This window comes from Alexandromys fortis, unplaced genomic scaffold (genome assembly GCF_014885135.2).
Source record: "Alexandromys fortis isolate MF-2015 unplaced genomic scaffold, M_Fortis_MF-2015_v1.1 scaffold_13, whole genome shotgun sequence".
NCBI classification, from domain to species: Eukaryota; Metazoa; Chordata; class Mammalia; order Rodentia; family Cricetidae; genus Alexandromys; species Alexandromys fortis.
In genome coordinates, this window is record NW_026067908.1 from 16,431,057 (window position 1) to 16,458,375 (window position 27,319).

The 27,319-nt window shown below is 46.8% G+C and overlaps 1 long non-coding RNA gene across 1 annotated transcript in view; it reads right to left on the bottom strand.

The window, feature by feature from the left end:
* Positions 1 to 1,375: 1,375 nt before the first annotated feature.
* Positions 1,376 to 27,319, bottom strand: part of LOC126497949 (uncharacterized) — a 39,296-nt gene continuing 13,352 nt past the window's right edge. Inside the window, exons 2-6 of the long non-coding RNA XR_007590726.1 lie at positions 23,517 to 23,724; positions 22,427 to 22,586; positions 21,943 to 22,054; positions 21,719 to 21,770; positions 1,376 to 2,858 (exon numbers count right to left, since the gene is read on the bottom strand). This is a non-coding gene — a long non-coding RNA (uncharacterized lncRNA). The remainder of the gene's footprint in view (positions 2,859 to 21,718; positions 21,771 to 21,942; positions 22,055 to 22,426; positions 22,587 to 23,516; positions 23,725 to 27,319) is intronic.

Sequence of the window (27,319 nt, forward strand, 5' to 3'; positions counted from 1 at the left end):
CGAAAGTGAAGATGAACTATTGTAGGAAGAGACTATGTAATGATGGAGGCAGAGATGAGAAGGCACAGAACTCTGAGAACTGGCGAGGAATCCCAGCCACCGCTACAACCTTGTTGGGAACGAGGACAGCTTCCCCCTTGTGGCCTTCACAGACAGTGTGGCTGATGATTCCTTGATTTCAGACTTTTAATCCCCAGAACTGTGGGAACGGAGTTCGTGGTTGTTAAGTCTTCTGGCTTGTGGCGACTTGTTACAAGCTCTCGTAGGTCGGCACGGGAATGGCGCTTCTCTATTCTTCCTCTTTTACACTCATCCCTAAAGAATGCTGTGTGATTATTGAGGAAATATTCAACTAAATTAGGAGACATGGCTTCAAAAACTGATTTTACTGCTCACCGGTTGAATGGCATCAAAAGTAACCTAGGTTCTCGGATCCTCAGTTTGATCGTTAGAGGAAATGGAAACACTAATATATAGCACACAGGATCAGTTCAGTGACCGAGAGTGGTAAGGAGTTGGGATTTTACAGCCTTTTCAGACACCAGCTATTTGATGCTTGCTTGCTCCCTCCTCCTGCCCCCTTGTTGTTGAGTGAGTTTTCTACAGGATTCTATTTTGTTTTTCCTGTACATTCTCTCTGAATTCTATGATTTTAGTCCTTTTTAAGTTAGCTTTTCAACCTTGTACAGTTTTTGTTTTGTTTTCCAGCTTGTCTCGGTGTTACTTTGCATCTTGTTTTCCAGATTCGTTGGTTAGATATTTAGTTGCTTACATCTCATTCATTCTTCTGATTTTTAGGTGTGAACACAAACACTAGGAATTGACTTTTAACTTTTGACTACGACTAAGTCTGTGTTCTGCCTTCATATCAAGTACCTTTATTTTCAGTTTACTAAATGGTTTATAATTGCATATTTTTGTATCACTATTTTCTGAGTTACTATTAGTGTATTAGCTCACATTGTACCTTGACCTAACTGATCTAAGAACTTGTTATCATTTTGCAGAAGCTATAAAATTTAAAAATTTTTGGCAAATAGCTTTCTCGATGGCATCTTTTAGGTAAAATATATCATGGCTGATGAATCACATGCACACACACATACACGCATACACACACACATTCTTATCACGAAGTCAGCAATCTCAGAATGTCAACAGTTTGGGGGATTCAGATATTTTTTTAAATGGTTACATTGCTAAAATGTCTGAATGCTCAGATATAATGAATACATAAATGTATTATGCTCAGAAATTAAAAAAAAATACTGCAGTTCCACCCATACCTTTATTATCAGCAGGGCCCAGTGGCACTGACCTCCCAGGACTCCAACGCAAGCATCAGTGTTTTGTAAGGCTGAATACAAAGCCCATTTCTCTGTAGAGTCTTCACAGACCATCTTTGTCATATCATGCGCTTTGCCTACCAGTCTAGAATTCTGCTGTGGCTAATAAGCCATAGTATAAACTCCTACAGAGTTAAGACCTTGTCTCATACTTCTACACCTTCAGATAACCCCTGGCTTCTCCCTTCTTTAATCGTGCAATAGCAAACAGCAAGTGCCATGAGTGTTTGATGCTACATTTTACGGGACACCTACGAAAATAGACTCCGAAATATTAGGTCAGGAGTAAAGCTGGAAAGTGGTGCAGTCAAAATAAGCTCTCAAAGGTTAAAGGTTAAAGTCAACCCCTGACAAGTATGATGTGAATATCTCCAAATTTAAGAAATACACATTTGGGGCTGGAGAGATGGCTCAGAGGTTAAGAGCATTGCCTGCTCTTCCAAAGGTCCTGAGTTCAATTCCCAGCAACCACATGGTGGCTCACAACCATCTGTAATGGGGTCTGGTGCCCTCTTCTGGCCTGCAGACATACACACAGACAATAATATTGTATACATAATAAATAAATAAATATTTAAAAAAAAAAGAAATACACATTTGTGTAACAGGAGGGCCTGCTTGTTGGGGTTTTTGTCCTGCCCAGTTCCCACAGCTGGTAAATCCCAAAAAAATCACACAGCAGTCTGCATAAGTTATAAACTGATTGGCCCATTAGCTCGGGCTTCTTATTAACTCTTGTAACTTATATTAACCCATTATTCTTATCTATATCAGCCACATGGCTTAGTACCTTTTTCAACTGGGTAGGTTACATCTTTCTTCTTAGATGTCTAGACAGGACTGTGGGAAGAACTTCCTTCTTCCCAGAATACTCCTGTTCTCATTGCCCCACCTCTACTTCCCGTCTGGTTGTCCCACCTATACTTCCTGCTTGGCTACTGGCCAATCAGTGTTTATTTAAAACATAATTCAGAGAATACAGAATTGTCCCACACCACATTTGGATCACAGGAAGCAGAAAAAACAAAAGTCAGGCTGACCTGTCTACCCACTGCAGCACCCACAGCTCATGTTCTGACAAGTTTAACAGTTGTAGATTTATTTTTCACATTGCTGTGGCAGCAGCTACTTAACGATGAAGAGTGTCTTCTGGCTCACAGTAGAAAAGGGATTCAGTCCATCACAGCAGGGAAGGTCTGGCAGCAGGAACTCAGGGCAGATTCTGATCTACAGTCAGAATCCAGAGCACAGACAGGACTCCACCTCCAGGCTCACTCTTGTGACTCCAACAAGACTCCACCTCCTCAAGGCTCCATGACCTTTCCAAACAGCACCACCAGCTGGAAACCAAGCGCTCCAATGTGGGAGCCAATGGGGGACATTCCTGTTTAAATCACAGTGGGGGTGATGGCAGTGGCCTCCAAGGAGACTCATAGAATAATCAGCACACAGGTAAGACAGATGCCAACTTGGCACCCCCTCTGTGCACGCTCACTGATGCCCACAGCAGACCTGTGAAGAAGACAAACAAGACCATTATCTGCATTTTGGAAAGTAGGTAGTTAGGGTTCAAAAAAGATTAATCTTTCTAAGGAAACTAGCAGAGGGTTGAAACAGAAGTAAGCTAAGATCTTCTGTGTCCTCCCTCGTCTCTGTTCTTCAGGCTACAGTGACTCCAAACTGCTTTAGGAACTCTAGACGTAAGTCTGTACATTTCATCACCAACTTGAATGACCAGATTGCCACCCATGGAATTTCCTCTGGATAAACATGTGCTTGAAGACACTGGAGAATGAACACACAATCCCTGCCCTCAAGAAGCCCACAGACTTGTCACGCGATAACTGCATGAGACAAATCCTATCTGCTGTGAAGGCTATGACAGAACTGAGGAAATTAATAAAGATATTAAGCAACATTTGTTGAGCATTTACTATGCAAAGACTTGGGGCAAGAGCATCACTGGGGGAGGGGAACGGAGAGGAGCCATTATTTTAGGGCAGCCAGAGACTGACTACAGGGGTTGGTCTGCACCTAGAGAGTCCAGAGCCGCTGAGCTCTCCCCGGCCTTGACCTGGCTCCAAGGGAGGCACAGAGGGCCAGGGCTATTTGTTTGTAGGTTACATTTTTTTTCCCCTGAGCAGATTCCAAATCCCAGTTTCCAACGAAACGAGAAAACAGACTTATTGGGCCAAAGGCTTTCCCTGAGAAGTGTCCTTGTGGCTGTGTGCCAGCACAGGGCCAGCACAGGATTCCCCCCATGGCCCAGCCCAGCAGTCGGCAGGCTGGAGCCTTCCTCAAATCCTTCACTAAGGCAGGGATTAGAAGTCATTCCCTGGGAGGCTTTCAACAGAGTCATGTGCCCAGCGGCTCTGCCCCAGTATTTCAGCCCGCCCAGCTTTGGCATGCATCCTGGTGACGTTTCGGTGCCTAACAGGCTCGCCCTCCTCTTTCCTGTTTGGCACGGCCCTGTGCTTCCTGCCGGGCCACATCTCCTCTGAATGTTCCCTAGCAGTGGTGTTCCCAACCCTTGACCCCCAAACCAAGGTAGATGGTGGCTCTGACTCAGGTGCTGGACAGATCCACGGAAGCGAGTCTGCTAGCAGCCAATCTGTTTGTTGCCCTGCAAGTAGACAAGTGTTGTCTGTTTACTCTTGTCACCCATGCACACCTCCACACATCCCTGTACCCCTAGCACCCCCTGCCCACCCCTGTACATCCCCTATCTATGAGCCAGTCCCAAACCATGGGTGGGAGGAGAGGAATATTCCACCTGAATGCAGCTGGTAAAAGGACCTGGGGGTATTATCTGTTCCAAACTCTCAAAAGTGAAAAAAAAAAATTTCAATGGGTCAGGTTTTGTTTTGTTTTAATCACACAGAGGGAACTCTGCAGTGTCACGGGAAGTGGGAGTTGGGGAAAGGACATTTCTTTCCTGACGTGTAGGAAGAACAAGGGCATCTAAGTCAGAGGCCTCTGCTCAAATCCCTACTCTGCTGTCTCCTGTATAATTCTGGGTGAAATGTCTAACCTCCCTGCCGGCTGTGCTAAGGTCTCAGCAGGAGGGCAAACATTCAGTAGGCATTACCAGCCTGAGGAGTGAGTTCTCCAGCCGCCCCTTCCTCCCTGGGATCCGAAGGCAGCCCTGCTGGAGCGCTGGTCTGTTTTACTTCACAGGCTCTTGGTCACCCGTGAAGCTGAGTCACCCTGAGTTCCTCCTGCCTCGAGGCTATGCTCTCCAGAAAAGGATGTGTGTCTGTGCCAGCCCCAGGTTCTGAGTGGACACGCTGTTCCGGGAACCCTCCTAAGGCTGACAGGGGATGTGAGGTTGCTCACACACGTTTCCCTGTGCTAGGCATTTCCAGCAACGATGCAGACATGTAAACTGGGAAGGGCAGGGGTGTTCATGAGAAAGCTTGTGTTGCACCCAGCACCCTGGTAGGTACCCAGAGGAACCCCAGTGGTCTTCTAGGGGGAGAAGAGTTAGACTGAAGGCCAGGAGACAAAGAAGAAGAAAACAGTATTACTTTCTAAGATGGTTCTCATTCCTGCTCCTGAATGTCTGCTTGTTTGGAGGAGGCAGGATTATCTCCTCTTCCAGAAGAAAAGTAGAAGCTTTAGTGAAGTGATACCATTTCCTGAAGTCCACGCCAGTTAGCTGTGGTCTGCTGTGGCCTTGTCACCTGCACTCATGTGGCTCACTTCACAAACAGGTGTGAGTGCCCAGTGTCCTAGTGGCTGGAGCACAACCCAAGGAAGGAGGCGGGGCACGTGTGGGACCTCTGCCTCACAGATAGAGAATTGGAATTCAGAGAGGACACAAGAAAGAGGGACAGAACTCAGGCCTCAGAAGGAGCACTCAACAGCCTCTCTGACATAGAGGGATGGGGAATCATTCCCTTATTCTTTCAGCATCAGATTTAAGCAGGGCTGCCAAACACCTAGACGTGGTCTGCCAATGAAAGCCACCCCCCTCCAGCAGCTCTGATGCCCTGTTAATGCCACCACCAAATCTTCATATTAAAACGCAGTTCTCACTTGCTGTGGTGCTGCACGGTGGAATCCCAGCACTTCGGAGATAGCGGCTGGAACAGCTCAAGCTTGAGGCCAGGCTGGGCTACATAATGAGATACATACAGGAAGAAGGAAGGAAGGGATGGGGAGGGAAAAGAAAAAAAGGAGAAGCAAGCAAAATGGGGAGGGAACACAGGACCAAAGATGTATTGACCAGTGGAAGTGATGACCAGTTGAGGTGGATGTGGAAGACAGAGGCAGGAAAGAGTTCAAGAGTTCAAGGTCATACTTGGCTATTAAAGAGAGTCTCTGCCAGACAAAAACACACACCCTGGCCTAAATTCCTGTGCTAGTCTAGACTACAGATTGAGACGCTGTTTCAAAACCAAGGAAAAAAGAGGACAGAGGAAAGGAGGAAGAAATGGGGGACACTGCACCACGATCTCAGACTCTTTGCCAATAAAAAGTAGATAATCAGCTCTACCTCTATCATAGATTCTTTTGATTGTTGTTTGAGACAGGGTCTCACGACGTAGCCCAGTCTGACCTTGAACTCCCTTCCCCTTTCCTCAGTTCAGGTTCTAGGGGTAAACTCCCGGCTTATCACATCTTACGAAACCTCAGATTATGTGTTCTCCTCCTCCCATCCATCCTCCAGCTTAAAGTCCCCCACCAATTCTAAAGGAAGGTGTAAAGTTGCTGCAGATAGATCTGGAGAGTTCCACAGGGGACCCTGTATGCACAAGGATTAAGCAGACAACACTGGATGACGTATAAGCCAGGAATAACATGTGCATTATCTGGTCATGATCGGTGTGGATCCTGAAAAGCAGGAGTTCTCGTGTTCTTTGCTTCAGGGGTGGGGAAAGAGCCAGAGTCCCAGAGAGACCGGTAAAGTGGGGAGAACCTGCTTGTGGAACTTCTTCCGTGTTCTAGGAGGGAAGTGAGGCGGAGAGCAGAGAAGGAGCTCATGGAAGCCCATCCAGCTTTGCAGAGGTGTGCAGAGAGCAAGAACCCAGGCCCCTCAGGCTTCAGGCTGCTAGCCTGCCCTCTGGGAACATAGCTATCCTCCCTCAAAGGCAAGAAGAGGTGGCAAACCTCTGAAGGCGCTATCTTCTTCCTGCCTGGAACCCCGTGCTTGTTATAGGATAACAATAGCTGCTGAACGCTGCAGTCAAGAGACACACGAACTTCCAGCCTGGCCCCTTGACTAGGCTGAGCCTTTCAGATGTCATGCCTCACCCAGGTTTTCATGGGATTCTTCTTTAAAAATATGCATTTCTTTCTAAAATTGCAGTTGTTTTGTGGGGATGGGGGAGAGCGTGTGTGCCACAGCACATATGTGGAGTTCAGAGGACAGCTTTTAGGTGCTGGCTCTCTCTTTGCTCCACGTGGGACCTGGGGCTTGAACTCAGGTCAACAGGCTTGGTGTCAAGCACCTTTACCTGCTGATCCCTCTCCCTGACCTGGGGTTTGTTTTGTTGTTAGGAGTAGAGGGTACTTGGTGGATATCTTCACTGGCCTCTGCCAGCTGTTGTTCTGGAAGACAAGCAGTTGTCTTGTCTCCCTGAGCCTACAGTGGGGAACTTACTTCGAAGTGGTGCCACACTCAGGTGACCGGAGCCGAGCTCTGTGCTACACTTTTCAGATTAGGGTGGGAATGGTGTTTGTGGCTGTTCCTGCCCCTGCCTATGCAGTCACCTCAGCCATCTTGCTGTTGTTGCTGCCACATGTCCAGTGTGTCCCCATGTCACAGTCTTTACGCTTGCTGTCCCCATCTACTTCTGGTGTTCTTCCTCCCAATCTTCAGCCCATCTTCACAACTGCACTCAACTGCAAAGGCCACTTCCTCAAAGAGCCTATCCTGAGGTCATCGTCCAAATGGCTCCTCACGCTACCCATCTCCTCATGGTCTTTCTGCTGATGTGTTATTGCTATGTGAGTTGCTATATCCAGTTCTTCATCATCTATTGTGTTCCCCCCCCCCCCGAAGAAAGTGAAGTCCACAGAAGAAGGTCCTTGGTCTGTCTGCTTCCCTAAATCCATGGTATGAATGTTTGCAGGGACTCTGTCTGTTTCTGCTAAGAAACAAAGAATGAAAAACGTGTCTTCTTCTGCCTTGCATTTACAAAATCAAAGCTTTCTGGAGAAGGGGTTACAAGAAAGAATGCTTGGAGCTGGGGAGACCTGTAGTTACTAAGGATCTCAGAAGCCAGCAATAATTCTCTAGGGCTTCAACAAAGGACAGCTCCTTTTAAGAACATAGAGCCTGGCTGAAGGCTCAAGCCATTAAAACAATCTGGCTATGTACAGTGGCCAAAAGTCTGGAGGTCAAAGACAGAGGGTGTGACGTTTTGAGGGCACCATGAGTTACATAGCAAGTTCAAGGCTAACCACAGCTACATGGTTAAGACCCCCATCACCACAACAAAACATGGAAAAGTAAAATCAAATAATATGCCACGGTCAGTGTGTGGCAGGGCATGGAGGAGTGTGGCATATATGGTGTGGGGTGTGTGGGAGTGCGTGACATACGAGATGCGGTGTGTGTGGCATGTGGTGTGTAGGGATGTGTGAGTGTGTGCTGCTGGTGGGGTGTGGGATGTGAAGTGTTGAAATATGAAGCGGCGGGGCTGCGTCCCCAACACCCCAGCCGCTTGGCTAGCTCACACCCGAAATAACAACACACAAACTGTATTCATTTAAAGAACTGCTTGGCCCATGAACTCTAGCCCTTACAGGCTAATTCTCGCACCTGGACTAGCCCATTTCTAATAATGCGTGTAAGCACCCCAAGGTGCGCTTACCGGGAAGATTCTAGCCTACATCCATCTTCATCGCGTGTGCCTCAGAGAGCAGAGCTATCGCGTCTACCCGGGAGAGCTGAGCATGGCGTCTGTCCGGTCCCTCTGGAAGCAGGGCAGAGTCTGACCTCACTTCCTCTTCCGTCCAGAATTCTATTCTGTTTACTCCTCCCATCTATGTTCCAAGCCATGAGGCCAAGCAGCTGGTTTATTATAACTTAACCAATGAAATCAACAGATTGATATATGACACTCCCACATCAGTGAAGGGTATGGAGTGTGTGTAGTGGGGGAAATGGGAGGGAATGTGGAGTGGGGGTAGCTGAAGGGGAATAATATGTGTGCATGTAGAGATACCTACGGCTGTCATCAGCAACAAAGAGAGATTTGTAAGCAACCTTTAAAGTGTTAGCAAGCTTGAGAAATGGCCTTACACAGCAAGAGAATCCATCTTCTTCATTTGGATACAGACTCAGAGTTTTCTGATGAGTCCAGCTGACCAAGAAACCTGTGGAGGAGGAAGAGAAGGCGCTCCAAGCAGGGGAGCAACCTGGGCAAAGTCATGGAATGATGACAAACTCTCTGGGACGGAGATGACACAGAGTCAGATTCAGGTGTGGTTCCTATACTAGTAGAACATAACAGTGACCAGGTGCCAGATAAACAGATGCTACCCCAGGTGGTGTGGGACAAACCCAAGTTCAAAAACTGACTGTGTCACCAATCCTGTCCTCTCTGGCTTCACCTCCTAAGGAGCAAGAGGCTGGGAGAAATGTGGAAAGAAGTACACTCTCCCTTGGGGTGCTTTCAGCAAGGATGGAGGACAGCGCCTACAGACTCTGAGGGGCTGTGGTTAAAGAGAAAACACTGCCACTGTTGCGTCTTTGCTTCAACTCACTTGAAAGACAATATTTATTTGGAATTTGAAACTCATTAAAAGTGGCTGTGAAGTGTTTATCTAGGGCAGCTTGGGTTATCAGGAGACTGAGAAAGCTTGGCCAAGACTGATATCCCTTCTGAACCCACAGCCTACGTTTCCTAGCTCTGACCACAAGAATTAGAACAGGACTCCCTCCAAAAGGGAGGAAAGGAAAGAGAGAACTCTGGCCCTCTGATGTCAACATAGGCTGTTTGGGAAATAACTGTGAGGTAAATACAGTGAATCGTCCTTAGTTCTGGGACCCACAGTGAGAACTGTCTTCGAGGCAGTTAGTATGAAAGGCCTGAACATGAACCAGTTCAGCCTATTTCTTAGGAGTTCACTAGGTACAGAGCAGTAAAGAGCTCAGGCTTGGTTTGGGCAACCCCACTAGACCAAGCACACCATCCAGAGACATCGCCATTCTCCAAGTAAGCAAAACATAAAGGCAGAGAGACTAGCATCCTTGAGTACCTACTGTGTGCAAAGTGCCTTATGTTGATCGTGTTACAGTATAAGACTCACTGAAACCTGGATAAGAAGTCCCTGTGTTTGTTGAGGAGGTAACTCCAAATTGTGCCTCTACTGGCTGCACCCCCATCTCCTTATTCAGAGCCTTATAGCCCGTGGGCAGCAAGATATCATCCTTCCTAGCAACATGCCCTTACACAAGTCACGGAACCTCTCTGTGCCTCCATGTCCCCTAGTGAAATAGAATGTTAGTAAGACCTCTCTCATACTGCAATTGTACACATAAATGAACTGGTTAGCAGAAAGAGTTCAGACAATGGTTTCCATCCTGTGCGCACTGCTTGCGAACCTGCCAGATGGTTGAGCTCACCTTATCCTCACCACCACCCAGTGTCTGCAGAAAGTGCACCTGGCAGGGTCATCCGGTTCTTAATTGGCCTGAGAGTCCTACTTAGACCTGCCTAACAATAACAAGTGAAACAGAACACATCGTTAATTGTTTTTTAAATGTCCCAGGCTTTATAGATATGTATATATTCAGTTTTCAAAACAATTATATGAGGTAAGTGTTGCCAACCCCCAATTTAAAGGTGCAGAAACCAAGACTGAGAGAGACCCAGTAATGTTCTCAAGACCATAGAGCTGGTGACTGTCCTATAGAGGCTGAAGAGCAGACGGGCCCTTCCTTGCTCCCTGAGACTGGCCATAAGACTCGGACTCTGAGCTATGCTGTATTTAACTAGCATGGAGCAGGAACCTGAACCCTGAGACTGAGATATGCACGCACAGGCGTGTGTTCTCTCTCTCTCTCTCTCTCTCTCTCTCTCTCTCTCTCTCTCTCTCTCTCTCTCTCTCTCTCTCACACACACACACACACACACACACACACACACACCGAGGAGGACTTAGAGGGGGAAGCAGGCAGGTTCCCACAGAGGGAACTTTCTGGAGAAGGCCTGTTGCCCACCAGCTAAACCCACAGCACTTTGCCTCAGCTGCTCTGGTTGCTCAATGCCAGTCTCTCCTGCCTCCCAAAGTACCTGGGAAGAGAGTCTGAAATCTTCACTTCTCTCAGCAGGTGGGGCCAGGCCTGGGTTGGGAGAACTCCACAGGGCATCAAGTATATTTATGGAGCGGAGGAAAGAGTAGAGACTGCCAGGATTTTTTTTTTTTTTTTTTTTTTGTATCTCCTATTTTCAGCTAAACTGAGTTTTACAGTGTTCTTCATACTGTTTTAATAAGACTGCATATTTGCGACTTGAGGACTAGACTGTCACACAGGAGGATCAGACGGGTCAGTCCTCATTTGACCCAGCCGTTGGAGCGTGGAGGGTCCATTCTGGCTCTCGTCCATCTCTTAATCATCATGGGCCAATTTTACCCCTACTCCCTACCACAGGTCGTACTTTTGCAATGTCATTGATAGTGCACAAGGTGGAAGAACGGCTTGAGCTTTGTAATCAGACACACTGAGTTAAAATGTCTCACTCTGGCATTTGGGGCACCCGTAGGAACTTGGTAGCGGTGCAGGAGCTGGAGTCATGGAGACAGACTCTGGCTCTACCTCCTGCGTGGCTGGCACAAAGGGCTAGACCTGTGGGGACCTGCCGCTGAAAAGCCCAGACTTTGTTTACTTAGGGAGCCAGGGTGGAAACTGGCCTTGTACGGATGAAACGCTGGAGGGCCACTGGGGGAGGTAAAGAGAAACAGCCCGATAAGAATCTGCGAGTAAGTACGTGAAAGAATGCACTGAAACTCCCTCCCAAGATCACAGAAACCCGACCGAAATTCGACCTTAGGGACCCGCCCGCACGCCCCATCCTGCTGGCTAGACAAGCAACCCGAGGCTAAAATGGCTCTTGAATTGTCTCCAGGCCAAGCCACCTGCTTCCCGTAACTTTCTGTCTGTGTGCTCTGCCTGTGGGCACGACCGTAGGGCCGGGCAGGGGGTGCAAGCCTGAAGGGAACCTCGCTTTATTGATCACCTACTAGTACTGCTTCGGTAGCTAAGCTGTTATCTCATTCATTGCTTCATTCCCGTTTTTTCAGCTGGCAAAGCGCAGTGCCAGATAGGCTAAATCACTTGCCCAAGAATACGAAAATCAGGCAGATGGAGTAGCTTGGGTCCAAATTACTGTCTCCACCTTTTCCTACCCAATGGCGCTGCCCAGAGAGGCGCCAAAGCCGACGTACGCGGTGGCAGTGTCTCTGGGCATCACCGCCGCCACCCCGCCACCCCCCACCCCTACACACGCAGGAACACACACGCCCCGCGGCAGGGTCATTCACCTGCGGGTCCACTGTAACACAACTTACTGGCCCCACCCGCTCGGCCGATTTAGCAACCGGAAGTTGCGCGCCCAGTGACTGCTGACCCAGAGACGCTGGTCCTGTCCTACCCTTGGCAAACGTCTTTCAGAAGGACTTACAGGTGCACCCCCCGGGCGCAATTCTCTGGTCTCCGCCCGGATCACAACCCCGCATCCGGTTCGGAAGCAATGGAAACTGGTCCTGCTACAGAGTTCCGGGTAGGGCCCTGCCCACGCCCACCCCACGGCTGCCCCAAACAGGTTTCTTCACTTTCCCTGTGCCGACTCTTGCCCCAGGCGGGAAAAGGAAGCTGATTACTCAATGAGCCTGAGGATTGTTCTGGTTCCCAAGAGAACTAGCCACCAGCTAATCAGCCAGCTGGACCTTAATGAAGCCAGGGCAGGTACTAGGGCTATAGCTCCGAGGGCCACCCAGCAAATATTTGAGGATCCTCAGGCGACTTCCATGCTCTGTGCTCAACTTTAAGTCCCAGGAAGAAAGTGGACAGGATGTAAGGGGCCACAGCAGCCAATGAGATCCACGGGGGTGTAACGCATGCCAGAGGCCGATATTGGCTTACTAAGCTAACGTGCTTACTGGACCATCAGTTCTAGGTAGGCACCAGAGATACCAGCTTGATCCAAACAGATCCAGGCCCTCAGAAGTCCTATCCTAACGAGCATGAGGTTTCAAGTCATTTTGAAAGAAAGTGATATACACAGACACAGTACCCAGGGCCCCCAGATTTGAGTTACAAATACTACTTAGTAGGTTTACAGTGCCTAAAACTAGGAGAGATGTCTGTGACACATCAGATCCATTGTAGCATCTATCATGAGAATGTGGTTAGCAGGTGGAAAACTGGCTCAGGGAAATGCAATGCTTTGCCCAATATTCTATCCCCGTTTCCATCTTAGAAGACCAGCTTCCACCAGTGAGTTGCCTGAACACAGCTCGGAGGCCAGCACTTTCAGCTGTACACTCCTCAAGATGCCCAGAGCCCCTCTGCTGAGAGGAAAGGGCACTCCGCAACTTCTAAGGGTCCTCAGTGTGTGACCAGATGCCAACCAACACTGGTATTATTCCCTGGCCACTCCTTTCCCCTCGAGTCCCAGCATCTGCACCTGCTCCAGCCTGGGAAAGAACATGGCATGGGAGGCCATCCCTGTTCCAGTGAGTGACCCTCTTGAGAACCAGGCATGTAGGGACAGATCCTGTCATCCGCAGATGCCTCACCAAACAAAACAGTTTGGCAATTACACGTACCCTTTTCGGAAGCTCCTGCAATCTTCCTGGACTCCAAGGGACTGCTACCCACTCTCTGCCTAAAGGTCCTTGCATTGGTTTATTTACCTAACCACTATTTTAGCTCTTGTGGCATGCCTGTCATTGTACTCTGAACTACTGATACTCTCCCAGAGCCTTGGAAAGTCTTCTGCCACCTGAAATGAAGAGAATCCCCTGAAATACAGTTATAGTCACCTAGAAGTCACACAGGGGCAGGTACTACCACACGCTAACTACTGTGCAGGAGTGGGGATGACACTGTATACAGGGGTGCGCTGATGCATGCTGTCCTCAGCAAATGTGTGTTATGTCGGTTAGTTTTCACCAACTTGACAGTACAGTCAGCTGGAAAGAGAAACCTTTGTTGAGAAGTAGGCTTCATCAGACTGGTCTGTGGGCATGTCTGTGAGGACGTGTCCTTGTTTTTGATTAATATGGGAGGGTCCAGCCCATCGTGGGTAGCACCATCCCTGGTCAGGTAGGCCAGGGTTACAATGAAATATAACTGAGCGGCCAGAGCATGCAAGCTAAGAAGTGGTGCTCCTCCATGGTGTCTGCTTCAGTTCCTGCCTTGAGTTCCAGCCTGACTTCCCTCGATACTGGACTATAACTTCTAAGTCAGTGGTTCTCAACCTTCCTAATGCTGTGACCCTTTAATACAGTTCCTCATGTTGTAGTGACCCGCAACTATAAAATTATTTTTGTTGTTACTTCATAACTGTAATTTTCTGTTATGAATCATAATGTAAATAGCTGCATTTAAGACTGGCCCCAGGCAACCCCTGTGAAAGGGTCGTTCAACCCACTGAAGGGTCACAACCCACAGGTTGAGAACAACTCCTAAAATAAATCCCTCCTCCCTGTTGCTTTTGATCACCGTGTTTATTATAGTAACTAGGGCATCTGTCTGGTGCTGGAGACCTAAATATCAAATAAACCATTCATGTCCTGCAGATTGCTTCAGGTCCTCCAATTAGACAAAAGAACCATGGTTTTAAGAGTCAAAAGAGACAATCCAGGAAGAAAAAAATAAAGGAAGGAGAGAGAGGGAGGGAGGAAAAGAAGGAGAGAGAGAGAGAGAGAGAGAGAGAGAGAGAGAGAGAGAGAGAGAGAGAGCGCCTCTCTTTTCCAATTCCCAGTCTTCTGTATGGAGGGAGATCCAGCTCCCAGAGAGTCTGGAGCCAACCCCCAGCTACTACTTTTACCTCCATGCCGTCCTGAGTTGGGCCCTAACCCTAAACCATAAATACATTCTCATCCCATTCCCACAGCAGCCGCATGGGCTCTGAGCACAAGAAAGGAGGAGGACAGTGACTCTATGGTCAGCCAGTTGAAGAGAAAGAGGTTGAAAGAAGCAGAATGGAGCAATTTGCCACGGTCACACAGATAGAATCCTCATTTTTTCCACCCCAGGGTAGATACTTGAGGGTTCTAGACCAGTACCAGCCCCCACCCTCTCCTCTTACACAGACTCCCAAGGACTTGTGGGTAGATCTGTGCTGCAGAGCTTCCAGGATTCGCTCCCTGCCTCCTCGGCCACTGCTCACACGTTCCAGGCTGGCTGATTTCACGGCGCACACAGGCTGGCTTCCTTTGCAGTTGTTCATCCTGGTGTGCTCCTGTGTCTTGGTAGGTTAGACTCTTTACAAACAAATCACAAATAGGATCTGAAAAGCTCCTAGGAAATCACCGTTCTCCACAGGATTTCTCCACTTTTTATTTTAACATGCAGACCCTGCACCATCTCTCTTCCCTAGGTCTTCCTGTGGCTCCCCAGTGTCGCCCCGATAGAGCCTCTGTAGGCAGGTCCCCTTTCCACGTCTATGTTTGGGATCCACAGGGCTAGGTTCATTATCCTCTGCTCCTTCCTCCTTCATAGGACCCTTTTGCCTTTCCGCCTAGCTGGCTCCCATTCTCTCAGTCTTGAGGCCTCAGCTGAGACAACACCCCCTCTGAGAAGCTCTCTCTGGCCACCTCCCCTCCAGCCTGCTCCCCTTACTTCTCTTCCAAGGTAGCAGCCCCGCCTGTTCATTTCCCAGGAACTTAACCTACCTCCACCACGGCCCTTCAGTGTTACACGGGCAGATCTATTTTTCTGTTCCTCTCTTGGGCCCACGAATTCTTTGAGGGCAGGGATTGCATTTTCTCATTTCTGCTTCCCAGCAGGGGCTCTGTGGATGTTTCCTGACCCAAACTTTACCCAGGGCCATAAAGATTTGCCTTACTCTTGCTTGGAACACTGACTGCTAAGCTGTGTCTGTCCCATTCTCGAATTAAAAAGTTCCTGGAAGACATTGTGGTAAGTTAAATTGTGTCTTTAAACAGTGTGGCCAGGTCCTAAGCTCCAGTCCTTATAAATGGGACCTAATTTGGAAGCAGGGTCCTTGCAGAAAGAATTAATTAAAGATTTTAAGATGTGATCATTTGGGTTCACGGTGAACTTTCTATTCACTGATGCGTTCTTATTAGAGAAGCGAGAGGTAGGTTTGGGATGCAGAGAGATGCAGTGAAGACAGTTTGGAGTTATACTGTTATAAGTTAAGCAATCCCCCCAAAAAGGGGGACCCCAAGGGAACACAGCCCTTCTAAGACCTTAGTTTTAGACATTCTAGCATCTAGAATGGTGCCAAAAAAAAAAAAAAAAACATTATAGTCATTTGTTATAGGAGCCACAGGGACAAACTGTGCTGTTCATGGTCTTGACCCGCACCTATTTTGCACACAGTAGGACTTCCACAGAGGCCTTGCCAGTAGCCATCTGCTCAGTGGGTCATGTAAGGCCTGGAACTGCCTATAGCACCCTGTAGTCCCCTCCCTACCACTTCATAAGGGGGCCACACATTCAAGCCACAGTGTGTATTTAGTTAGCACCTACTATGTGCCATGGTCTGCAGAAGGCACACACAACCTGTGTTTGTAAATTCATATGCAGAGAAAGAGAGAGAGAGAGAGAGAGAGAGAGAGAGAGAATATTAAAAAGTGAATCACACTGGCTTAGCGTGTATGAGGCTCTGGCATCAACCCCCACTACTGAAAAAAAGAGAAAGTAAAACATGAATAAATGCATACTGTATCACACAGAGGTGGGAAGAAAGACAGCAACATGGAGAAACTAGGGGGGGCTGCCGTGGCATTTCCCATAAATCGTGGAGGAGTGCTTTCTGAGGAGGCCGCCTGTGAGCTGAGGCTTGAGGAAGTCAGAGCGCCAGTCAACAGAGTCTCAGAAGGAAGAAGGAACTACAGGTGCAAAGCCCCATTCCAGGAGTGGACTGGACACTTCCTGTCACAGCTGGAGCCCTCGGTGAGGGGGCCATCCAGAGGGAGCCCGCAGCTGGGCATGGTCTCAGCGGCACAGATGTGATTCTGCATCCAGGTTCCTGTCTTACTGCAAGGAATTAGACATAGGACACATGATTAGAAACAGAAATAGGATGATCTAGTAAGAAAAGGAGAGGAGAGGGGGTTGGCTAGTGAGCTGGGCCTCCAGCAGCACCTACCTGGCCCTTGCTTGTTTACTAGGCCCATGCAAATGTATTTCTTGAGCCTGCTCTGTTCATTGTCTGGAGCCCAGGGAGAGAAGGGTGTTCAGTTCTTCTGTTAATCAGCTTCTTTCACATGTTAATACTGATGTTGCCTTTTCAGTCTCTACTATTCAGCCGTCTTAAGGTTAGAGAGTTTTCCGGAACACTCAGGTAGCCAACAGGCAAGTGTTGAGGTGGCAGCCTCTGCCGGAAGCAGCCTAGGGTGACAGATCTGCCCAGGGTTGTGGGAGGAGGGACCAAGGGAAGCAAGGCTAGCGAGAAAGCTGCTGAGCATCCAGGGTCCAGACGGTAGAACTCAGTCACAGCAGAGGCAAACAAGAGGGGAAGACTGGAAAATGTAGGACAGGAAAGAAAGAACTGAAGAAGGGGGAACGGCAGGTGAGAGCAAAGGATGTGTTTGCAAAGTGGGAATTCAACCAGCTGTTCTTGAATGAAACACTGTAGGATGGAGACTAGACCTTGGGAGAAGCTGGGCCAGCCACCTCCTCTGCCCAGTCATTCAAGCCCCTGTGGGATAAATCTGCAAGCATTTCAAGGAAGCATAACAAAGCTCTATGTTATAGGAATGAAAACCGAGGCCCAGGAATATGAATTTCTCCCGGGTTGCACAGCCAACTGGGGAGTATTAGATTAAGAATGGAAGTATTATTTTGAGTCCAAAGGCTGCTCAGCTCAAACCTCAGTGGCTGAGGACAAAGCAGCAGGTAAACATAGTCCCTGCCTTCAGAGACCTCCTAGCCTGTAGGAATACCATCAGGTCAGAACTTTATTATCCCTATTTTTAGAAGTGAGAAAGAATCAATGCCCAGAGAGATTAAATGACTTGTCTAGGGCAAAACAGTTAATAAAAAGTGATGCCAAGATTCAAACCCTAGTCTATCTCTAAATATCTTTGCCTCCCTATATTGTTATGTAATGTACTTGTTCCAAGAGTTAGTGGAATATACCTTAAACCTCACTCACAGAAAGGTGGTAGGTTTTTAGTCTGTTGTAAGCAAGGTTGAGGCAAGGCAGTCTGAAGGAGATTCACAGTTTTAGAGGTTTTGGTATGGGACATGGCTTTCAGGGAACATTCAAACCCAAGCCCTCGCAGGAGTTACAATGGAAGCCAGGTCATTTACCCGCTCTAAGACTTTTAAAAGAACTCACACACAGAGAATAAACTCGTTGACATATATACCCACACATATGATATAGACACACCCATAAAGTACACAAACGCACAGCATTCCACAGCCAGTGACTTCCCAAATTATCCTCTGCTTTCTGTGGAAGTTAAGTCACTTACTCAATTAGGGCGAATTACCAAAGCCACCTGTCTCTTCTCAACAAGTACGCAGAACTTGTCTTCAAATTACCTAACATATCAACGAGAAAACGTTCTGACTTACATCTAACTTAATTTGTGTTTAGTACACTTACAAGCTCAGGAAAGCAGGCAGGGGAGCTGAGATCTCAAGCCCTCATCTCTGAGGGCTGGAGAATGCCACACAACACTCTTCCTGGTGTCTTGCAAGACCCTGCTACTACTCACTCAGCTCCACTTGGGTGCCAGAAAGATCAGTGTTCCAGTAAGGGGTGTTATGGCGTTGGTATTCAGTGTGTCCCTCTGCGAGTTCCTAGTTCTAAGCCTGTCTCCTCCTCTCCCCGCTAGCTCTCTGATCCCAAGCAGCTGACCAGGTTCTCTCCAACAGACGAGGGAGGGAAAGAGAGTACCTGCTCCTGTGCAAGCAGGAAATTACAACAGATGCTTCGGAAACCTTCATCCTGCCTCCCTGCTTCCAGTAAAGTGTCTGAAGAAGAGCAAAGTTCATAGGTTTGACCTTTCCCCTACATGGTCGAGCATCTAGCTTCCAACCAATCCAACCTATAATTACCGTCTTTGGCCATCACAGGAAGGAGTTGAAGAAGAAAAAAAAAAGTCAGATGTTTTCTGCATAAAGGCAGGCCCAGGCATCATTACCCACGTTGCTAGGTGTTGTTAAGCCACCCACCTGGCCTCAGAGTGGGCAGCAATTAATGTAATTAGCGCAGTGATGAGTATCCTCCACAATGATAAACAGCTCAGCCCTGCAGAACTTGACAGACCTGTTGTTCTCAGGAGGCTCCTGACCCTGCGCATCCACCAAGGGGAGTGGCGGAGTGCAGTTGAGTAAGGAAGGAGTCCTGCCTTTGAGTCACGTGGCAGACGTAAATCCTGCCTTTGCTAAGTCCTCTTTGTGTGGCAGAGGGAGTTACCACAGTGTTCTGAGCCTTAAGTTTTCTTATCTGTAAAATGAGGATAATAGTATTCTCATAGGATGATTATTGCTATCTTTATCATCAATACTATCATCATTACCACATCCCTCATCATCCTTGTCTCAAGCCTACACCAGGCTGGCGTGGAACTACAAAAACTCAAGAGCTGGGGAAGCCCCGTCTCTTTTTTCTTTGGCTCACTGAAGAGAGAGTACTAATAAAAGTGGTCGTCAGAAAAAAATCTGGAGTACTAAATTCAAAAAGAATCTTCAGAAGTACTCCTTGATCTGAGGAAGCTAATGTTACAAATAATTGCCCTTGGTATTCCTACTGACACAAACTCAAGCAAGGCAGCAGTTGATGGTTGGTAAGAACCTAGTCGGCTCAGAACCTAGTCTAGTAAAACCATGTGGAGGATGAGGAGTCTCACAAGTGACCTCGGATTATCCCAAGTCAGTGTGGCGGCAGATGAGTTTACTAGTGAGTACTGTCTGTTTCAGATCTACACAGCCTAGAAGATGAGGGAGGAAGACCTTCAGAGTGGGGCCCTGTAAGCACAGATAGGGTCCCTTGAAAGGAGAGCTCTGAGAAGATCTGTAGGTGGAGGGGAAGCCAACGGGAGGAGGACAGACATTCTACCCAGAAACACTAAAGGGTTAATTTGCAGTCTGATCAAGGGCTGGGCCATATAGACTCTAGGCGCATGCATACTAGCCAGTGGGAAATGACAAGAGACAGAGAAAAACCATTTTGGGATCCTGAGACCTTCAGACCGAGAAAGGACCAGAGAACAGTGTTTATCAGTTTGGGATTCCTTCACAGGGAGCATGGTAATAAAATCCCCAGCTGATAGTTGTCCCTTTACCCTTTTCTGTCATAGAGTGAGGTTGCAACTATTAATATTAGACAATAAATTTGAACCCACTTTGTTTAATAAAACAGATGTTAGAAGTCCATAATACTGGTAAAGACGAGTGATCTGGCCAAGGCTCCATGATGAAGAAACTGAGACTTAAAGTGACCTTACTACTCGCCACTAGAGCACATGCTCCTTGCTCAGTTGGGATGAATGTCTACAAACCAAACCGCACGTAAGATGAAGTACCCAAGGCTACCCATGCTTTAGTTTCTGACATCAAATGCTCATTTAGACGCAGGGATAGGGACCACGGTACCTAGAAATCATTGTTCATTAGATTTCTGTGATCGGCTTGGATATAAGAAACACAACAAAGAAGTCACCAACACCACATCACCACCAGCAACAAGAAATCTAATCGTGCAGGGGATTCAGTGGCACAGGGATTTAGCAGGCATGGCAGAAGGGGTTCTAAAAATGTCTTGTGTGGAGTTCTGAGTCCTCCAGATATGAGAAGAGCCTGTGCCCATGCAGTAATGGAAAAAAAAAAAATCCAACAGAGTCTCTAGTGACACTGGAACAGGTATTGAAGAACAAAATTCCTTTAGCAGTATTGGCCAAGTGCAGACTCCACAGAGAAAAGTGCTCAACATCTGGTCACTGATGGGGCCTCTTTTCTTGCCTGGGATTGGTCCCTATCTCTCTTCTGGCTCATGCTACTTCTTCTCTGTCTGTTTTATGTATTACATCGTCACCCTTCCTTGATGCTTTCCCTTAAGACGGTCCTCATTGTTCATCTTCAGGACCAGATGGGTATTTGGAGATCTCCCAGAGATACAGGTTCAATAACTCCCATCAGATACTGTTTACATATTCAACATAATCCCATTGTACGTACTTCCTGCCCAGATATTTCTACCCATAGCATTTATTTACTATTGTGATCTATGCTGATTGGTTGATTTCTTATTTCTGCATAGCAACTATAACACTGGCAATTACCTTTCATATTTGTTAGGTATTTGCTATGTCAGCTGGTATCATATGGACACAGAAACTTGCTGAACATTCACAATCTGAAATAGATTCTCCCATGAGCCTCCTTTATAGATAAGGGGTACTGAGTCAAGTCTGTACACGGAGTAAAGGATACAGACAGAAATCCCTTCCCAGCAACCTAGGGACAGAAACTAGCACATAAACCATAAAAAATATGGAAGCTACATGCCTACTGTACAGCACTCCATCCTCGTGGCCTTGTCAAAGTCTGTCATGGAGCAGTGTTCAGTGGGCAGTTGTTGGGAGGTAAGGAAAAAAGGTACAGAGGGATGGAGGGAGGGAGGAAGGAAAGAAGGGAGGGAGGAAAAAAGGGACAGAGGGAGGAAGGAAAAGAGGGAGTGAAGAAGGGAGGAAGGGAGGGAGGGAGAGAGGGAGGAGGGAGGGAGGGAGGGAGGGAGAAGAGGGAGGGAGGGAGGGAGGGAGGGAAGGAGGAAAGGAGGGAGGGAGGGAGGAAAGAAGAAGGCTGCTTGTTTGCCTCTCCTGGTTGAAGAAGGATGGAGACCCCATGATCTATCTTGCCATACTTGGGAGAGACAGGTGCATCCCTAGAGATACAATGGAGTCATACACTATCTCTGAAAGCTTACAATCCTTAGCTTGCCTGCAGACGAACCCTGGTGCTACCTCAAAGGGTCCAGAGGTTTGCCTTGGCTACTGGAAGTTCAACTGCAATGTAACACTTCTGCTCTAGGGACCCCATGCTGAATCCTTAGAGAACAAAGATGATCATCAGGCACCTTGTTCAAGGAGCTCACAGGCTGGTAAAGAAGAGGGACCCTAAAGCAAAGGAGGAGAGTACAGAACCTAATCAGGCTAAGAAGGGAAGGAAGGACAGGGGCACAGATACATCTCTTACTGACTACTACCTCTGGGATTGATCGCCTATCCTGATAATGAAGTCCAGAAGATTGTGGAGGCCTGAAAGAAGGTAAACAAACAAGGTGAATGTGGCCTGCACTGCTCTAATGCATAGTACTGTAACCCAAGTTATAGCAAGACAGGGTTACCGCAAGGCTGATGACCAATGGGATGGCAGCAGTATAAGAGCCCCCTCCCCCCCGGAATGATAATAAATCTTAGAAGAGCTTACTGTGCAGTGTCTCTTTTCTTTGAGCATATTCTCTGTCTCACTCAGGAGCCTCATCCTTTCTCAGCCTCTGTCAAGCCGACTTTGCCAGCTTCAAAGGATAATTCTTTATTAGCTGTAACATGTAAGTGCGGATGTATTTGCTCATTCTAATTCAACAGGTCTTTCTAATTCTTTCAGTTTTATCTTAGCATTGTGGCCATGGTTTTGTAACAGGTTGTATGGTCTGCCCCAAACTGGGCTTTGCAAAAAACCAGGTATTTTTAATGCTCAACTCTGCAGAACACAAGCTGTTTCAGGAATACACATATCAACACATACATGCTGCATGACATATGTACATCAAAACAGAAATGTTATCAGTTTAGCAGCGACTTTTCCACTTGGTATTGTTTGCCTTCCCATCGAAATTCTCTGAGGTAATAAACAATCACCATCATCATCTTCCACATGACAAAAACAGGCTTAGGGTTCTTAAATGATTTACCTTATGATGAGAAATCAGGCCTTGAGCCCCGTTTTCAACTCCATCTACTCGGGCTTCATTTTACCCTCAGCACTTTGTGGCCAGCAAAGGGATGATAAACTAGTCTAGAAAAAGTCAACACCATCCCTATCGTCTATTTGGTGATGCTCATAAATACGGTCTGAAAAGTAAAGCAAGAAACAAACATCAAGGGAAAGACGAAAATTAAGTTGTGTTTAAGTTCCCACCACTAGCTAGGAATGTCACTGATTTTGTTTTTTGAACCATAATTTTGTGCCCTATCAACAGAGGCTCTCTATCACTTTCACAATAAGAGGCAATGTTCAGTCATACATGAACAAATCTATTTAATGATTCTGTATTTATATTTACACTTGCCTAAAAGTCTGAGCAAACAACCACTTGTTATCAATGAACTGTAGTTCCCAACACAACCCAATAACAATTGTGTATCATCTCCCATAAATATCTTTGACTTTTCAAACAGTAAGACATGTAAAGAGAAGAATTAAATGGATTTTAAATATGTTAGTGGACACATAAAATGGAACGATTGATGGGTGAGTGACTGAAATTTGAGAAATCTGATCCTGATAAGTGTAATATTGAGTTGGAAGTGTCGTGCCCAGCCTGCCGAGCGCTGACCACACCCACAGGGTATTTAGGGTCACACAGGAACAAGGAACATGTGGTTTTGGGTTTGTGCGTGTGTTCCCTCTGTCTTCCCCTCGCCATGCTCACCTGGCCACCGGGGAGTGTGCCGTCTATTAAACAACACGGGCTCTTAATTTGGTTTAATCTGGTCTGATTGGCGTTCTTTTGTGTCGGTGGAGCGGCTAGTCCTAAGATTTTTCCTAACAATAAATTACTGTCTAAGACGTTTATGTGGGAAGCATATGATCGGTTCTCCTAAGCTCTATCAGCCCGTACTTTCCAAACTACTTGGAAGAGAATGGAAATTAGAACATGCCTGATTTCCTGGCCAACATTTTAAGTAAATTAATCTCTCTTCTCTCTCCTTCATCACTTGCCTCACCCCCCCCCCATCTCAGATTTTGCCTGTATATATGTCTGACCATCACAAGCATACCTGGTCTCTGTGGAAACCAGAAGAAAGTGTCAAAATCCCTGGAACTGAAATTACATATGGACGTGAGCTGCTTTGTGGGTGCTGAGAAACAAGGCTGGGTCCTTAGCATGAGCCTCAGGTGCTCTTAACTGCTGAGTCATCTCTCCAGCTCTTTAATGCCCTGGGTCACTGGGTGTGCTGATTCAGGGCTGCACTTGGCTCTGCTGGCCTGAGGAAGCGACAGAAGATGACACTGCAGTTTGTAAGGATCTTCTCAGAACCTAGTGAATATTCCCAACTGACTCAAATATTTGCTGGCTGGGTTATGCAAAGAAACGATCAAAGACTCCGGGTCCACCCATGATACCTGACTTCTTCCCATTCCATTTTTGGCCACCAAGTTATTGTGTCACTCAGCTAACTCACAGCTGGGAATTTCAGTGACAAATCAGTTTCTAGAAGTGTAGACAAACCCTGCCCAAAATGGTCATTTTGGCAAAAGCAATTTTTCTGTAAGTTAGGAATACCTGCTTAACATAAGCACCTGAGCCTTCCAATTCTGGAAACTGGGGCTTTATAACAAGTGGCAACCATATAAACAGATGGCATGAAATAGCCTCTGGTTTTTGCTTATTATTAGTGCCCCACCAGGAGCTGCACAAGCCAAGTTGGTTTAAACTTTTACCTGCCGTGCCAGGCAATGAATACTCTGGTTGAAGGGCCATTTTTGCATTGCTGTGTTCAGTATTTCATGCACTGAGTTTGTATTTTTTTTTTCAAAATGCATAACACAGCTTCAGATGATGCCAAGTGCAGCCTCCTTGGCATGTACCCTTCCTCTTGCTTTATTGGTTTTGATCGCATCTACTGTGGTAGATTACTATTCAGAAAACGCTGCCTCTTTTCCTTATACAATCTCCACGATTTACCAGAGCGAAGCTGGGGCCTTGAAAAGCTTGGTGTCTGCCCACCTCCCATGTTCTGGGCCCTGAAACTGTATCCCCCCATAGAGGTTGCCTCTCTAACAACCACAATGACCACATTAGGAAGCCTGGAGTTTGACCCAAAGCCCAGCTTCTCCAGCTTGCATATCACATATGCACGCAACACTACAACAAGGCAGTAATTCCAGGAAAAGCCATCATGACATAGAAAACCACAGGGGTGGTTGGAAGGCACAGTGGACAGCAGAAAAGACTGAATGGGGCCTGGGGAAGGCTAAGCCGCCTCCACTGACTACAGGCCAATGAGCAGAAAATAAAGTGCTTGGGGCTGGCTGAAGCTTAGATTTTTGTGGTGGTTTGTTTCCTGATAATTGCTGGTTAGTTGACCCATTTTGCACAACACGAACGTAAAGCAATCATCTTAGTTTTAAAGAAAAATCCCCTTTCCCATCCAAGTACTAGCCAGGCCCTGCCCTGCTTAGCTTCTGAGATCAGACAAGATGGGGCACATTCAGGGTGGTTGCAGAAGCAAACTTTCCTCCCCTCCAATTAAAGTGGCTAATAACCACCTGGTTCAAGCCATTTCCTTCTCTTTTCTCTATCTCTAGGATTAAATGAGCAAATATATGTTAAAAACAACACAAAACATTTTAATATAATGCTGTCCACCTAAGAAAGGACTCACAAGGCATTTTTATTAGTAATCTCCTACCAGCACGCTCATATACTTGCAGGGTGGTTTGGTTTGGTTTCTGGTTTTTGTTTTTTTGTTTTGAGACATTTTAAATTCACTGTGTAGACCAGCTAGGCCTCAAACTTGTAGCAATCCTTCTGTCTCAGCCTCCAAAGCGCTGGAGTTACAGGTATGTACCACCATGCGTGGTTTATGGCTTTTTCAATTTATCCAAAAATAAAACCATGTTTACATGGTCTCATTTATGGCCTTATAGCTTACTTTTCTTACTTAAAGCCATCAATGGGCTCCTCCAGGTCTGCTCATAGTTTCAAGACAATTCATCTTTCAAAGCGGCTCCATGACAGTCCATGGGTTGAATTATAATATTCGAGCAAACTGTAAAATTGGCTTGTTTTGCCTCTTTTCATTTTCCAGATAGAGAATCTAAGATTTATACTGCGAAATATCAGCTGCCCTCCCGATCAGACCCCACATTCTCCTTCTGTGTCGGGCTCCTCTTCGTGGCACGCTTCAGCCCACAGAGGATGAACGGCAGTGACCTCTGAGCAGTTTTAAGTGTCACTCAGTGGTATAACCTCTCTCTTTCGGTCCACACTAGCAGTGTCTCAGGCAGGGCTCTTCCAGGCTGCGCCTCAAGAGTAAACATTTGGGCCTGGATGAAGTGGAAATAGGCAAGCACAGAAAACAAACCCACGTTCTTCTAAGGCTCTGAGGTTGCTGATCACTGTTCCAACAAGATAGAAAATGTTGACCCAGCACTTCCAGACGTCCAAGTGTTTGGATGTTCACTGGAAACACCATCATGGTTAGCCATGTGCCAGAATGCTGGAGGAAGATATGGGTTGAAGGGATTACTGGGAACAGCGGCCTTCCTGGCATCTACAACATTATCGGTTACTTCCCCACTAATTGCCAAATCAGTAGGAGTGGACACAACAGTGTCACAGAAAAGGCAAGTCCCTGCAGCCCAGGACAAACCGTCACTTGTGTAGGGAAGGTCCTTAAGCAGGGACAGATCATAGAATCTGATTTCTCTTAAGCTGCATACTTCATACACACAAACACACAGACACTGTCTGTGATTAACAAAACCACCGGGATTTTTTAGAAGCCACAGGGAAGGCAAAGGCAATAGAGAGACGAAGCGAATGGGAGGTCGCCCTAAGTTTAAAGCTACCTTCACTGTGAATGAGCTCTGGACCCCAGCTCTCTCAGAGGACTTCTTTAAAGATGGATGGAAGATAGAGTCACAGCAATCATATAAAAATGTTTTTTTATTTTTAATTGGCAATGTAATACATGTTCACTGTAGAAAACCGAAACAAAGAATGTAGCATAATGGAGAAAGTAGGAACTACAACAAGTGTCAACATCTTGATGGCTATGGCACATCTGCTCTTAGCAGAAACTTTGCATATGACAACTGGCTACATGACAGAGCCTACCAAGGCATCTAAACATGTGCCTAGATGTATCTGTCCCAAGTTCCTCCTTCCCATCCCTCTGTTACAGCTCCAAACATGCCCTGGTCCCTAGCATCTAAGCCTTCATGAACATACCCGCTCTTCCTCTTCTCTTTGCTGCCTCTCCTTCCCTTGCCAATTTCCACTTACTTTGGAAGATTTTTATTAACCATTTTCTGCAAAGCACTTTCTCTTCAACCATCCTGGACAAAAGGCTCCTCCACCCAGGAATCCTATAGCTCAGGGCATTATCAAGCTGGGCACATCTCATCTTCCCTTCTTATCTATTTTCCTAGCTATACCTCAACCAGTGGTCAAGCCCTGAAACTGTTGTTTAGCTACGATTGCCAGTGGCTAACAGACACCAAACACTCAAAAATATTGAATGTATTAATAAAATATTTAGCAATATGTGATACTTGTATTCTGAAAGTCCTCCCCCCCAAAAAACCTGACATTTCAATACATGCCCACTCAAAGATTAAATACAGAAAAAAGACATACTAGTATGTCTCATGCAGCTTATAAACTCAACAGGAACACTCCAATATATAATTGGCACTATCCTCTTTCTTTTCAAGCTGGGACAGCCAGGACAAAGGCGCAAACCTCAGTCCATGTTTCTTCTCATGGAGGGTGTCCTAAAAGCACCTACTGGAATAAGAAGACATTGTCATCTCTACTCCAAAATTCCAATGGACCAGCACAATGAAACTGATT